Raw genomic sequence first — 17,256 nt, 5'->3', positions numbered from 1 at the left:
TCTTGCTCCTCCAGCTGTCTAGTATCCTCACATACAATGCTAGGTGGTCATGGATGTCTTGTACAGATACAATTGAAGTATTCATCTTGACTGCCAGGAACATGTTGTTGATGAGAATCTTTATCTCCTCAGGCAGGGATCTTTGTCGTTCAACTATGTGCATTCTATTTGCTTTGTCAGTGGCAGTTTCTGTCAGCATTGCCTGCACCCCATAACCAAACCTGTCAGCAGCACTTCTGTTTCTCAATATCACCATGGCAGACTTGTGAACTTTGCTAATTAGATGACATTTCATGTAATCCAGTTTCCAGCCATCACTCCATTTCTTCCCTGTAGAAAACTCCCCAACAATCTTGGCTTCGGCACATGCTTTGCAAATCAAGTCCACGTCTGGACTGAATTGAAATAGTTCCCCAAGTTGCACTCAAACCTTTCTTCGTGATTTCTGTTTCTCAGCCTCAACAATTTCTTTCATCCACTCTTCCTTGAATACAAGGCAACATTCCTTCCTTTGTGGTGATGCACCGCACACTCTCCTGAAGTTACAGCTTTGCACTTGAACATTTCCCTGCCCCAGTTTGAACCTGCTGTGCCACAAAGCTTGCAAAATAAAGGAACATGGCTTACGTTGACACCTATGCTCATGAATGCAATCTGTTACGTAGTTCTGAGGCATCGCCGGCAAAACAGAGTATAATTACCTGGATTTTTCTGTTCTCTTACCTGTCCTTCCAAACGTTTATGTAGCACAGTCCGTAGAGCCTTCAATAGACGTAGAGATTGTTATGGCACAGTGTGATACAGCAATATACCATGTGCACCATATGGGAACTCAACTAAAACAATTACCTGTTGTGCTTGTACTGACGTATGGCTGTTCCAATGTGTGATATACTGTCTGTGAAACCTGCAACAGAAGAAAACATGGGTAAGGTATGTTGTTATACTACAATGTACAAGATGCACCACAGATTAACTCTACCAAACAATTACCTATTCTGTTTGTACTCATGTACGCCCGTTTAAATGTGTGGGGTACTATCTGTAAAACCTGCAACAGAAGAAAACATGGGTAAAGTATGTTATACTAAAATGTACAAGATGCACCACAGTTTAACTCTACCAAACAATTACCAGTTCTGCTTGTGCTCACGTACGCCTGTTTAAATGTGTGGGGTACTGTGCGAAATCTACAACAGAAGAGACCATGGGTAAGTATGTTATACTACAATGTACAAGATGTACCACCGTTTAACTCTACCAAACAGTTACCTTTTCTACTTGTACTTACGTACGCCTGTTCAAATGTGTGGGGTAATGTGCAAAATCTGCAAAAGAAGAAAACATGGGTAAGTATGTTATACTAGAATGCACAAGATGCACCACAGTTTAACTCTACCAAACAATTACCTGTTCTGCTTGTACTCACGTATGCCCGTTTAAATGTGTGGGGTACTGTCTGCGAAACCTGCAACAAAAGAAAACATGGATAAGGTATGTTATACTACATGTACAAGGTGTACCACAGTTTAAATCTACCAACCAATTACCTGTTTTGCTTGTACTCATGTACGCCCATTTAAATGTGTGGGGTACTATCTGCAAAACCTGCAACAGAAGAAAACATGGATAAGGTATGTTATACTACAATGTACAATATGCACCACAGTTGAACTCTACCAAACAATGACCTGTTCTGCTTGTACTCACATACCCCCGTTTAAATGTGTCGGGGTACTATCTGCAAAAACCTGCACAGAGGAAAACATGGGTAAGGTATGTTGTTATACACCAATCTACAAGATGCACCAGTTTATCTCTACCAAACAATTACCTGTTTTTTCTGCCTGTACGGAAAACAACCTTTACATTGCGGATTTTACACCACAATACATTCACAACGCGGTCGTTCCAACGACTGCGCTAGATAGCACTCCAGACTAACAAATAGTATGATTTACTATTCCAACACCTTCCCTACTGTTGCACACACTGGAGTTGGAATAGTAAATCATACTATTCATAAGTCCAGCGCGCCATCTAGCGCAAGTCGTTGTAACAACTTGCTTTGTAATGGCACTGCGTTGTAACAATGCGGTCGATGTAACGACTACATTTTGAAAGTATCACAGCGTAAAATATGCGTTGGAAAGTGCTATATTCACCTGTACTCACGTCTGCCTGTGCAATTGTATTCGTAGTAATCTCACAAACCTGCAAAAGAAAAGGGGTGCAGATTGTGGAGAATTGGGGCTCAATGGTTAGAGCGGCAGACCCTGATGCAGACGTCTGGTCCGGGACCAGGGTTCAATTCCCCCCTCGGCGGGTCTTGGGCTCAATTTCCTCGGACCTGATAATTTTCGCCTCGGTGCCTATTCTAATGATGGGTCCCACTCTGCAACTCTGGGCAATAGCTTGCTTAATCTCCACAACGGCCCAAACAGCGCTGGGATGCGTGGCTTCACCTTGGGGGTGCCCAGGAGTGGGCATTTCACAGGGAAAAGCCAGGAAGGGTTCCACAGCGGTATGCGTACAGCGCCAAGACACCTCAGGGTATAATTGCGCTATACAAGTAGGAATTCATTTCATTTCATTGTGAATCTATTTACCCAGCCACCCTGGACGAGTAACATAAACAGAATTACCTTGTCTTTGTGGATACTCGCACCTGACCACACAAATCCAAATACCTTACAGTCTGGAAACCTGCAATTGAAGACAAGATCGTTAGCAAATGCTCGAGGAGTTACAAACTATGAATGAAACCGGTCTAGAGACCCCAATAGGAAAAATGACCAACTAGTTACCTGGGATTCCAGTTTAGGCCAAATAGGCACGTGCCCATGTGCTTCATTATTAGCATATTATCTTAAACTGGTCTATAAATCTGTATTGTGTGTTACACCTTCTGGGATGCAGCTTTTCCCTGGCATTCAAACTGCGCAAATGGTTGAGTTGGGTGAACAAGGAAATTCACAAGGAGAAGTGAGCAGCACACAAGCCATCAAAAGATCCCACCTGAAGATGATGCAGTAGCGTGCAAAAAATATGACAAAGACTTATAGCAATTTAAAATGTCAAGATAACTCTGAAGATTGATGGACCTGCTGCAGAGAGGTCTGAGTTTTGTCTAATGGATGTTTTATCTCATTATGAAGTAGTGGAGGATGTTAAAATGCCTGATGCAAAGAAGCTGGTGAACCATGCAGATCACAAATTTTATGCAATGTAATTAGGTCAGTGCATTACTGCTTCTGTCAGAGAACCCCTCCACAGCGTGTACTTTCAATTTATTCTGAAAGAACATGCCCTGTTTTTAAACTTACTGTACTATTTTGTTAGTAGAGCGCAGTGCGGGGCAAATTGTGTACTTTTGTTTAAGTATTTATGTTAATTGCAGCCCCTTCACAAGCTGTTATTAACATGAATACTTAAACAAAATCACAGCTCGTGAAAGGGCTCTCTCCACGTTTTTTCTATCGGAGGGTGTTGCTATATCAGTGGGTGGCCATCTGTAGTGCTGGACTTACTAATGCTCCTTTTTTTCTGTGGTCATTTTACACTTGTAACTTTGACTCCACTTTTGAGTAATTTTACACATGGGTTTTCTGAATAGCCCAAAGTTGCAAAGTTACTTAAAAGTGTAATAATAGCTTTGCTAGCAGTAAATCTACAAATGTAGATTCACTTTTGTGAATAGATCCCTTCAAGGTAAAAAAACAACAAAATTAAGCGTAAAAGCCACAAAGACAAAATTGTTAACAGGGCAACTAGTGATAGCTATAATAAACATATAAGGAAAAAGAAAGTATTGAAGTACTAATCTCTACTGGAGCAGCAAGACGAGGGGGATTTTCTGTTTTGCAGAGATAGTTATACATTGGACTGGCCTCTGATTGATGCACTTATTGTGCGGTCATTGGCACACTGGACTGCTGACCTATTGTTGGTTATGATGGTGTGATTTTTTTGTCATCCATGTTAAGAATGTTAATGTTTTCTTTGCTGCTAGAGAAACAGTGAAGAATTTAACTCATAAGCGAGCCTCAAGCATTGCAATACTATTCAGAGAGCACTTAAGAACAATAATGAATTGTAGTCGTATCTATAAGTTTCAAATTGTTGTAAAGCAAAAACAATGTCCAAGTCTTAAATATTCTGGGTGTTCAGTGTCAACATAGAACCAATTACCTATCGAAATAAGGAATCTCCTCACCATGTTGTTTTCAAAATACAGGAAAACCCCTGTGTTTTAGCACATTCTTCTGGAAAAATGTGAGCTTTGGATAGAACGATTTGTGTGAATTTTCCATACACGTGGAACATTCTTAAAATGTGCTAAGTATTTGTAAAATGTGATTATTTGTATGTTATTGTATTTGTTCATTTTAAGTAACAAATTGTATCTGCGCACTTGTGTGGTATACGTTTGTGGCAAGTTTACACTATATAAACATTTTAAAAGTAAAGTACCATAATGCAACATGTCTTCTTTTTATACGACAGAGTGGGTAATTAAATAGGAACAGTTTCATGAGTTCTGAGAAGTTTTGCATATTGTTCGATAGTGTGTTCACACAAACAGGCCTGCTATAGCCACAGACCTTTTTAGTCTCCTGTCCCGCCTGGTTGCCAAGCTTTCCTTTAGAGGGAGCCAGCGGGCGATGCGTGCCATGAGGTCCGAACCTTTTACTCTGTGATGCTTCAAAAGAACCTTCACATGTTTTCTCACCCTGCTCCTAGCAGTACGCACAAAGCATAATTAGCATGCATGTCAAGATGACAACAAATGCCTAGTTATTTATGAATGTGACCATTTGCATTAAGCAAATTGAGCAGCCCACCACCAGGGATGTTGATTCACTGACAGTTTAACTGACAATTCGCCTTTACTTGGCGCCTGATTTGCACTTGAAGAGGTTGCGCTGACCTTAGGTGCTACCTCTGAGGGAGCTGCTCGGGGCAGGGCGGGCTGCCTAATTACACCCTCTAAAAGCCATTCTGCACGAGCCTGCGCAGCTCCCCCTGGATTGGCTGCTTCCCTTGCATTGTTCCCGCTCAAAAGGGAAGCCATTTAGCATCTGGCACCGGAACCTCCTTTGGGTGGGTTCATCTCACGCTTCTCCCTGTCTTAGGACTGCATTCCGTCAGCATTCACGGTGCTATAGTTGAATTCTAATGGAATGTCTAACGGAATCCTGACGACATCCGCCACCCGGTATGCTGAATAATTCCAGGCGCAATTCTGTATTTTTAGGTGTTCCCAGTTGCTTATAAACAGGGGCCCTGGAATAAGCGATTTTCCAGCAATTAAGTTTTCCGCATAATTATGTATTTCTTGCCCTTGCCGCCCCTCTGCAGAATAATTTGCACATTTCACCCAAAAAAATATTCTTTCGCAAACAGATCAAACCTTACTAGAACAAGCGCCAAAGACTGTGATGTGCAGGGGCATTCCCTTTTTTAAGGTGAACTAATCACCTATAGGGTGCTAATTGCTGTATATAAGTGTTAAACTGGCACGAAACTTGTAGGTTGAAAATTAATGGTGAACTGGAAAAAGTACATTGTCACAGAATGTGCTGCATTTTGCTGCCAAATTTGCCTTTTCTTTCTGTAGAATTTAATTAACAGTGCCTCATATTTTGGTCTGCCATTGCCACATAATTCCAGTGGCCCACCTATAAGCTGAGCATTTTCCAGAGACCTTTATTGGAAGTTACAAAACTTCAGGACTTACAACTGTGGATACTTGTATTTTAAAATTGTTATTGCGAAGGAGCAAGCGTAGCTACCCCTATTTTCAACAAAAAAATGATGGCCACAAGAGACTTGTGTTGCTTGGCAGCTTTTCAGTCCTAGTCCTACACTGACTCCTCTCTGCCACCTTCTCACACTTCTCACCACCCTCCCAAAAATAGCTCAACAATTCTCCAAGTGATTTCATGCTCTTGGATCCTTCTGCCCTGCACTGCATTTTACTAACAAAAGAGTACAGTAAGTTTAGAAACAGGGCATGTGCTTTCAGAATAACTTAAAAGTACACGCTGTGTGTTTAAACTTGCTGTACTCTTTTGTTAGTAAGCGCGGTGCGGGGCAGATGGTGTGCTTTAGTTTAAGTATTCATGTTAATCACAGCTCGTGAAGGGGCTGTGTTTAACATGAATACTTAAACAAAAGCACACAATCTGCCCCTCACTGCGCTTTACTAGCAAAAGAGTACAGCAAGTACATACAGCCCCAAGCTGAGACAGCCTTACCTGCACTCCCGACTCTTCCTCAGTCCACACCACATCCAGATCCAGGAAGTGCCCCTTTTTCACGCCGCTCGCTTTTTTAAAGTGACAGCGCAAACTCTCTCTCATGGGATTTCCTGTGTGTGCACGCTCCACACACGGCAGTGTACGCTCGCGGGGAGTGAGGTGTGCACGTGCACCTTAAAGGGAACAGTGCTTCTGACTAAATTCAGCCTACATTAAAGTACTCCAGTACAAATTAAGGAACCAGTGGTGGACAATGTTTAATGGGGTCCAGAGTATATGTCCAGTCAACTTTTAAGCAAAAGAATACTGAGTTCCCCGGGATAGAAAAGGAAGGAGGTGTAGGGATATGGAGACAGAACAACGGCAGGGAACAAGGTGTTCCCTTATTGGAACTAGGAGACCTCACACACCCAGAAACCTAGGTGTCATGCTTCATCATTGGTCTCCTGCTCCTCGTCAGACTGGCGCTGCAATGTCTGATGGGCGCCGTAGGCGCTCTTTGTTGGAGATCTTTTGTTCCAGCCAATGGTTTGAGTGCGTGTGAGGGGTCTGGTGAAAGTGTAGTCGTGAGGGAATAGTGAGGTTTAAAAGGAGGTGAGTCAGTCCACAAGGGACTTTTATTCGGGTGGCTGACTCCCTTATTAAAATGGTGGGAGGGGAGAAAGGACCTGCTTAATTTACAGTGGACTAACTCAACCCTCTAAAAAGGTCAACATGTTTCATGCCTGTCTGGCAATTCTTCAGGACCTCGAGTATTGGGTACTACACAGTGAAAATATGATACAAGTTAAAAATAAAGATACAACCTCACTGGGTCAATCAGGGAGCAGGCCAACTGGTCCTACTGTAGAGGGGAAACCTAGAAAAAACATGTAGAGGAGAGCCAATTTAGCATAAAGGCAATTTCTTCTAGAACTAGGTTCCAAAAAGTGCTCCATAAACCATACATAAAACATACATAGAGTGTGTTCCTAGAATTACACAGTAGTGGGCATGTTCATGGTAACATGTCCACTCCTGACATTTGGGCAGTGTAAGGTAGAAACAAATAGTAAAGTACAAAAAAACGATTGTAAAGTACAAAAAACGAGAAGAAGAGATTATCACAGCACTAATTGATGACTGGTTTTGTGCTTACCCTAAGAACAACCCTAAAGGGCCCCGCAGTCTGTTCCCGTGGGGCTGATCGGAAAGGTAGAATACCTGTAAAATAGGAACAAATACAGGCACCCAGAGGGTGTGTTCATATAAAGCACATTATCAAAGTGAGGCCAAGTGGGTATGTGGACACTTGGCCTAACTAGTTGGGCTGAGAGTCGATGAATGGTGGGACCAGAGAGCCTCAACTTGTTCCCCCTCTCTACCCCAAGGTTCAGCCCTGCCAATGGTAGGACCTGCATGATATGCAACAGGGCCGTGCGTACAGGCGACCCCGCCTCTGAGCCCGGGCCTGCCGGGTCTGCAAGTTCAGCACCCACCCGAACCCCGGCAGCAAAGGCCCGGACCGTCAAAACACCCCCGGCCCTGACGCCGAGTATCTCTGCAGGGCACTTAATGGTTAGGGGCATGCCCTCCAGGCCAGAGCCAAGGGTAACCGCAAAAGTATTCTCCCTGGTAGAACCAATCACGTTATTGCAGTCTCAACTGCAATTAAGATCACAGAGCCGCGACCACGCTTACCTGTAACACGATCAGCCAGGGTGAAGAACCTACCCCCAACGTGAGGCGCCCCTGCTGGTAGCGCGGAACAGCTGGTCCCGTCCCGGAGTGGCCATCAGGACTAAATGCTGTTTGACCGCGAATCCGTGGCGTGACGCCTCGTCAATGGGCGTGGCCGACGTAACCCCGGCCGCGCCCATTGACGAGGCGTCACATTAAAGTACTACCTAAAATATATTTCACCAGGCCAAAGGTGATTGACAGGTGTACACAAGGTGCAGGGGACGTGGAGAATATGCCTTCAGCCATGCCTTTTGGCATTTTACCAAATCCTAGTCTTCCTGGAAGAGATCCAAATCATGTTCAATGGGGTGCCTGTAAAACAGCAGATCCACTGATGAAAACAGCTTTGCTGGGGATTTGGATGAACAAGCCTGATTAGGTATCATAATGTTTGGCAAGCTAAAGTTGCTTACTGAAGCATAGTGACCATTTGGGGAAGTTCAACAGTGCCAGTTCTAGAGACTGGGGTATAGAAATATGCCCCACACATGGCTACAGATATGGGGTTGTGCTAGAGTTGTTACAAGAAGCTCAACAATAGGGAAATATGGGGGCCATGGATGCAAAATGTTGGACTAAATTAAATTCTGGCTGTTATGTACTTGAACAGAACTACACTAGAAATCACCCCATGACCCACTGCACAGCAGATGGCGGGCAGAAGTAGAAACAAGGGCCTTAGTAGAAGGTCCTGCGTTATTGGCTGAATTATCAAGAAGTCTGTGCAGAAAACCAATTAAAGGCCTATGACCGGATGTAGTGGCTACCCTTTTGGCTCATGACCTCTAGGACGAGATAAATACAGTCACTGTCAGTGTGTAGACATGTGGCACTACCTACCTCCCCGGGATCCCCAGTATCCCACGCACCCCGGAATCCTACCACACTGATAGCATGTGATAGTGCTGTTGGTAGACATAGCGATCTTTACTGAGCAACTCTTTTTCTATGTTATTTTCTTGTTATCATTGCATGCTAGAATACTACTTCCCTTTCTTTAATTGGCGAACACAGAGGACAGGGGAAAGTAAATGGCATCATTTAGGCAGATTATATGATATTGCCATAGTAAATGACCTGTAGGATGCATTTCAACACATGTTCTGATAACATACAAGATCACTGGATGTAGAGTTGCTTCTCAATGCTTCTCAAGTATTGTGAACACAATATAAGCTGGTGTACTGACTTTATGCTCAAAATACTAATAAGGAATATGTATATATATATATATATATATATATATATATATATATATATATATATATATATATATATATATATATATATATATATATATATATTATATATATATATATATATATATATATATATATATATATATATATATATACATACATATCCAAACACAATTCCCAAACCGCTGATATAGAGGGGCATGGACACCAGTTTCGGGCTGATATTTTCTTTATTGTTTTTTCATGACAGGAAGACGCGTTTCGCTCACCTAACTGGGCTTAATCACATAACAAGACATATTTGCAGAGCCATCTTATACCGTACTATACACACCATGTGACCGCCACTTAACATAACGATGAAAGACAGACTATGACCTCAATTATTCCTTGTGTAAAAAAAATAACACAAATGCAGATCTTGTATTTAAATTTCAATAATGGTTGAAAAGCTGTAATTAACCTGTAAACGATCTTAAAAACACGGCATAGCTGATGATCATAGTAACGCCGGTGTTCACCAGCATGGTTACTCTCATTCCTTTCTTTTCATGCGCCATAAAACACTGTTTGGGTTGTTTGAATCAATATTAGGACAAATGCTGCTTGATTTGATCACTACCACATAATGCTAAGAACTAGATACAAATAATTCTCTGGAAACATTTAAAATGCACATATGCTTTTAGAATATCTGAAATTATTAAACAAATATTGCTCTTTTTATTGATTAATACGAGTTTAATACAAGTCATCTTCTTTTCTTACGGGTGCGATTCACTTCTCTGACTGACTCTCAATCTCTCCTCTAAAGTTAAATAATAAACATGAAGTGATAAACGCGATGGGAGCTTGCTATCCCGACAATGGATGAATGCTGAGGCGGCCGGCTGTGGTATCGGCTGTGGTATCGAGGTACCCCGTGCGCTCCCTGACAGAACAGGACTCTGCACAACAGGGAACGGGTAACTGCTTACGAAGCACCATTTCTGTTTACATCGCGTTTATCACTTCACGAGACCAAGAGGAAACCTTATTCAACCCCGACGGTCTTCATTTATTAGATTATGGGACCCGATTTCTCTGACTTTACATCTCCATTTACCAGAGGAAAAGAATACCGGAACCTTCCCAGCCTGTCACTCCTATCTCATTCACCAGGAGAACATCGGGAGTGCGCTCGAATTTTCGTCTCTACCTCCAATCCACAAACTACATTCTCTATAGATATGCTTTGCCAGCCCATGACAGAAATTGTGAACCGATTTTTATATTGATGGTGTGCTATTAAATTTGGATCACACTAGACCGCACAGATCCATGGATTAAATATATGCGCCCTGATTTAGGAATCTTCTAAATAACTTCTAGTTTCCGAAACGCGCGTCGGCGCTTTTTCTTCCACTGGTTGCAGTTTTTTGATGCTTTATTGAGTGTGAATATTTGGTTTGTTTGACAGAGAGAGTGTGCATGATTGAGAGAATGAATTAATGGTATTTTATGTTTTTATTGTCGTAATTGCAATTGGGCTGAGGTTTACTCATGATTCTACGATCCAATGTATTTTTGTATATTAGAAGCTGACCTTTATTAATTCTGATCTAAATAATTTTATCCCAAAAAAATAATTGTTGTCCCTTATATACAAGGGCAATGCTGTAACAAATTCCTGTAAAAAAAGTTTACATACTGTGACATCTTTTCTAACAGTCCTCCTTATGCTCTTATTATCGGTCGTCCGGGGACTGGTGTTATCTCTTTATGAATCTTTGGTATAAAATATAATATTAGTTTATTAGCAAAATACATTTTGAGGAATAAAAATTCTTCATTCGAAAGTAGACTTTCCTGCCTCCATCTGTTCAGATATTTCAAACAGGTATCCTTAACTAATTTAAGTTGATGATGATTGGAATTTTTGTAGCATGTTTCATCATCCAGGTGTTTATGTGCATCTATTTGGTATTCACTTCTGCCCCCTTTGTCTTATTTATTTATGATAACATCACTGTGCTCTTGAAATTTCTTAATCAAATTCTGATTTTGTTTTTGTGTTTGAATTTCACTCTGGTCTTCCTGCGTTGGATGGTCAACTGCAGTTTTTTAAGTTAATCTACTGCCACATCTTTTAAAAATGTCAATCGCATCACGAGGCATAATGGGAATGAATGATGACAATGGTTTAAAAGGACTGCATTTAGCAGATGTCAAATTAATGCCTGCATTGTGTAACAGTTCTTGGGCATTCTGGAAGGAATCCTCATTGTCTTCCCCCCGCTAAGGAATCTAATGTTCGTAATGTCAGAATATCAGACACCAAAAGAGTAGACTGTTGCACATGATTCGATGTTTCTGTATTGCTATTCACATTGTGTTCAGAATTGCTTTTGGATAATAAATTTGAAGATGTCTACACATGATTGTCCGTAATTAAAATTACTGTCTGTGCAGAAAGATAGGCCCAACCATAAAAGTATTTATGTATTTCTGACTGATCTAGATGGACCTCAGACAGGTTAATAACTGTATTAGTATTCACATTTGTTTCTTCTTCTACCTGATGTTTTGTTGTCTCCTATTTCTTGCATTGCCTGCATTTCCTTCTTGTCCTCCACCTTTATTTACGTCTTTGTCTAGTACTTGCATAGGCTTCCGTGGTCTGAGGGTTTGTCGACAGGCCTGTTGTAAAAAATCCAATTCTTCTGCTGGAATCAGGGTTCCTCAATCTTCACCCCCTTTACATCTACCCAGACTGCTATTATCTGACTCAGTCTCACTTGGAAGCGAGCTTGCCTCCGAATTCGATGCAGATTGAGGCTTTCTATTGGTGGAATCCAGTCTGACATTATCTTCAGTTTGATTGGTTTGTGCGAAATCTTTCCGTTTGATAAGATAATTTTTCTGGGAAAATGTGAATATTTGTCCTCACTCATAATCAAGCTTATTGTGTGAACATTTAGTAGCTTTCCTTGTTTTAATTGTGTCTTCTTGTTTTTTCAGTCTACTTTTGATATCACTTCTACTCTTAGATATCAATTCCATAAAATCTGAATTTTGAAGTTCTCCATTGATTCTATCTATTTCTTTCAGGATTGTTTCACAATCACTGAGGGCATATGTTGTTAAGATGTGCATCAGATGCATTGAGACTTCAAGATTACTGTCCGCCTACTCCTTCAACATATCTGGATTAGGATTATCAAAACTTGGGGCAATCATGATGCGTAACCCGATTTTGTTGAGGGGTCGCCCTCAACCCCGAGATTTTATGTCCGATTAGACCTACATCCATGCTGCCAGGTAATGGTGATATTCTGACATTTGCCTCTGCCCCGGCTTCATTTATTAATAAGTCGGACCCAGTTAAAACAACATTTTTTTTTACTTTTGCCTGCTTAAAGTAACCGTCTAATGTGTGGCATTATGGGACCGGTAGTCCCGAGGGGTGTGATGCACAGGCTCAAATATTGGCATTGAGTTAAAAATACATTTGATGTTGGAAAATGTGACCCCGAGTTGAGACTGTTATCTTCTGATCTCTTCACAAACAATAATGGCAGCTTGGCTGGCAACACTTTCAACAATTTTAAACATGTGCAGCTGAGGTCAAAGGATGCGATGAACGGAAATATTATCGGCTCGAGGGAGCTTTCTGGGACTAAAATTTTTGACATTATGGACTAATAGTTATGTTTGACAGCATGGACTTTTAAGTATATTTTAATTATATTACTCGATATAGACTTCACAAGATTACGAGTTTGGCTGCAGACTTTATTTGCCTTCAGAATTCCTACTGTGGCGTAATATAATGCATACGTGTTGTTTACTTTGTCTGCTTTAATGGGATTCCCCATCAGTTGAGTTTACACATCTCGTGAAATCTATATATTATTTTTTACGTTATGTTTTACCTGTTGCGCTGCAGACTCCGAGTTGTATTTCACACACACATGCATTATTTGGGCTTCGTGATGATTGTTTACACAAAAATGTGTCTTCTATGTCCATTATGAGGTCCAGTGGGAAGGGCTATATAATGTGCTTGAATAATGACGCCAAACTAGATTGACAAAGGCCTCTGTGTAGGCCGAAACACGTCTCTTTTGCCTGGGATTGAGGGCGACATGATTAATTAAATTGATGCCGAATACTGAAACCACTTCCTGCCTGTGCCTTATTCCATGGAGTTTGTCTTTGTGGGAGCTGGATGTTCTGTTCATATATTACAGCATGTCTGCGGAGGCTTTCCGTGCGAGGGAGTTGGAGGCTGAGGAATTGTTTGGAAAGATACCAACATCGGGTACAACATTGAGTACGGCCCCTGTAAATGCGGAGGCAAGGGAAGATGCCGGCATTAAAACGCTCTACAAGGACTTAGAAAAACAGAAGCGTTTGGAGATAACCAAATGGTGGGAACACTATTCATTGACCAAGTATGCGGATGCAGGTCGTGTACCTAGGGGACTATGTATTATGTTAGCACCAAGCTTCGATAAACCTAACCCCCAAATGCTGAAAGAATGGGGATAAAGTAATTTAGCGGCATCAATGAACTTAGTCCACATTCTCATAAAATATGCCGCTTCTGATAGGGAAGAAATCCTGAAAAATATTGAAAAACTAAATGAGGACATCGCGAAAATTAAGGAAACTGAGGAAATAAAAAAGCAGAAGGAAGCAATGGAAGAAAGGCTTAAAAAACATCAAGACAAACTAAAAATCAGAAAGGTCAACAAATTTGCACGTGACCAAGCCGATTATGTCCACGGCCAGATATTTACTTTCGCCCGCAAATATAGTGTCGCCAAACAACAGCAATAGAGTGGAAAAACCAACAAGCAGAATGTTCCACCTTGTGGCCGCAATGAAGCAGGAATTACTGACGACGATACAACAAGTGTTGAGACGACGTCCCTCACTAGCGAGTCAAGTCAGGATTCAGATAGGAGTGGACAAGTGGCCCCTATCCTAAATTTGGAGGAAGAACTCAATTTTTTAGTCGAGGAAAGACTAAGGACATTGCGTCCGAGGCAAAGAAACTTGGCAACAAACGTAGAAACCAAAAAAGGCGAGAAAGAAGGAAACAGATCAAACAAAAATGTACAGGCAAAAAAATTGAAACAGGGTTGGCAGAAGAAGAAACAGTAGGGGGCAGATCGATAATCAATTTGTCAAATGTTGTTCTAACCAAGGCTGAAGAACAACTATTATCTCTCGGGCTGAATTTTTGTCCAAAGCAGCCCTTCAACTACGCTGCCACCCGAATTGACATTTTCTGTTTCATTAGAAAAATCAAACTCCAAGACTGAAAACGAATAATGACACCAACATCTCGGAGTTGCCAAGTTCAGCGGAAGAGGTGGAAGGTGTCACTGCTGCTGATGTTCCAACATTCTTAACACTCAATGATTTGCGCCAAGCTACCTGTTCGGAACCGATGGGTCCTGACACTGATGGCAGTACACAAACTAGACTGACTAAGATCAATATACTACAAAAAGGAGCTGGGATCACTCCCTTTAAGAGTAAGTCCAAATTTAACCCTTTGATGGTCAAAGATGCTGTAGACACTTTCCAAGATTGCATAGTGTCTGAAATTAAACAGCTATATACTCAAACCTGTAACCACAAGAGAAATATATTCTACCAAAAAGAAGCCAATTATTATGCGCTTATGAAGAAGTTGAGTAGTAATCCTGACATTGTGTTAAAGACCTCAGACAAGGGTGGAAACATAGTCATATGGTCGAAGACAGACTATGTAACCGAGGCCTATAGACAGCTGCATGACACTTTATGCTATGAAAAATCCAGCAACAAAGAATACTTGAACGCTAAAATAACTTTGGAAAAACTTCTGCATAAATGGCACAGAGAAGGGCTGATTTCTGGGGAAGAATTTAAATATATGTTCAAAGAATTTCCAGTTCTCCCAGTATTCTACCTGATCCCTAAGGTCCATAAAGGTATGTTGCCTACGCCTGAAAGACCGATAATATCGGCTATTAACAGTGTTTGTGAAAATGTGGGACAGTATATCGATTATTTTTTGCAGGACAAGGTAAAGAGCCTTCCTAGCTACGTCCGGGACACAAGTGACTTCCTGCAGAAAATCAATGAATTGGAATGGCAGGAAGACATGTTATTGATTACGCTGGATGTTGAGCCCCTATACACAAGCATCAGGCACACGGATGGGTTGAGGGCAACCAAGCACTTTTTGGACAAAAGACCTGCAGAACTTTACGAGCACAACAAAGTTATTTTAAGCTTGATGGAGTGGTGTCTCAACAACAATTACTTTATCTTTGGAAAGGATGTGTGGAAACAGTTAAGAGGAGTGGCTATGGGATCCTGCTTCTCCACCAACTACGCGTGCTTGCACGTGGGCTGGTGGGAGGATCAGGTACTGAACACCACACATGCTGTATGGGTACATGAAAAATTTGTGAGGTTTTTAAGATATATTGATGACATCTTCATTTTATGGCAGGGTGATGAAGAGGAGGCTCTGCTCTTTATTGAGGAGATAAATAACAATTCTTTAAACCTCAAATTTACGTCACATATTAGCAGAGAAGAGATTGAATTCCTTGATGTTAAGGTCTATGTCAATGCCAACAGACTAGAATCCACTCTTTTTAGAAAACCCACATCAGGGAACACCACTCTGCATGCTTCCAGCTTACACCCCAGGCATACCATCTCCAGCATCCCGTATGGGGAAATTTTAAGGATTAAAAGTATTTGTAGCTCCCCTAGTGATTAACAGCCTGATTCATGTACATGCCGTTTTGCGTGGCCCTAATAGCGAATCATAGCGACTCGCTATTGAGGACACGCAAAACGGCATTCATGTAGGAATTGCTAATAAAATAGCGATTCCTACATGTTCTTTATTTGCGAGTAGCAAATTGCTACTCGCAAAAACTCCCCATTCATTCCTATGGGCCAAGAGGCCCATAGGAATGAATGGGGAGTATCCCTTATTTGCGAGTAGCAATTTGCTACTCGCAAATGAGATAGCGATTTTAAGGGTGCCAGGGGTGTCCAAAGGACGCCCTGTAGCACCCCTAAAATGCACATTTGAACATGTGTTGCGCACACACATGTCCAAAGGACATGTGTGTGTGCAACATGCAACTTAGAAAAATGCTTTTAAAAGCATTTTTCTGAGTTTGTGCTATTTACCGACAGGTCTGACCTCTCGGTAAATAGCGGGCCCAAAAGTGCAAAATCGCTATTTCTTGATGTGTCATGAATAGCATTTGAGGAATCTCTATTAGAGATTCCTTAAATGCCATTCCTCGCAAATATGCGAATTCTTAAATAGCGATTTTTGCATTTGGGATTGTGAATACCAAATGCAAAAATCGCACTCGCAAAGGGCCAGATTCTCAGAATCTGGCCCTTTTGCGAGCGCTATTGCCTACATGAATCAGGCTGTTAGAGACTTGTATTACTAGTCTTAGAGCTCGACTGAAAGAACAAGGCTATTCTGATAGGATTTTCAATCAAGCTTTGGCTAAAGCTAGACTGAGAACTAGGGAGAGTCTGTTATCGATGGAAACTATGGCTGCAGATACATTGGACACCGGCTCTAATTCGGGTGAAGAATCCAAGAGGTGCCTGAGATTTGACACTGCTTTTAGTAATGAAGAACATACGATTAGAAATATCATTCAAAGAAATTGGCCAATTGTGCTTACTGATAATATACTAAATTATGCCTTACCCAGTAAGCCTCTGGTTACATTTCGAAGAGCTAAAAGCATGGGCGCCACTCTCGATACTAGTAGTCCGGAGCTCAAGCAAAAGAATACATGGCTGCAGCCCAAGGCTGGTTTCTGAAAATGTTCTCACTGTAGGGCATGTAACTTTGGTGTGAATAAAACACACTATCGCATACCATTTGACCCTAAAGAAATTCCTATCAAAGGCAATCAATCATGTAAGACAGACTTTGCAGTTTATGTCCTGACGTGCACCTGTGGATTAAATTACATAAGAAGTACGAAGGCACAGGTGCACGTCAGGATTCTCCAACACCTCAGAGCTATACTACACAA

Source organism: Lissotriton helveticus, chromosome 5_1 (genome assembly GCF_964261635.1).
Source record: "Lissotriton helveticus chromosome 5_1, aLisHel1.1, whole genome shotgun sequence".
In the NCBI taxonomy this organism is placed as follows: domain Eukaryota; kingdom Metazoa; phylum Chordata; class Amphibia; order Caudata; family Salamandridae; genus Lissotriton; species Lissotriton helveticus.
This window is presented reverse-complemented; position numbering follows the sequence as displayed.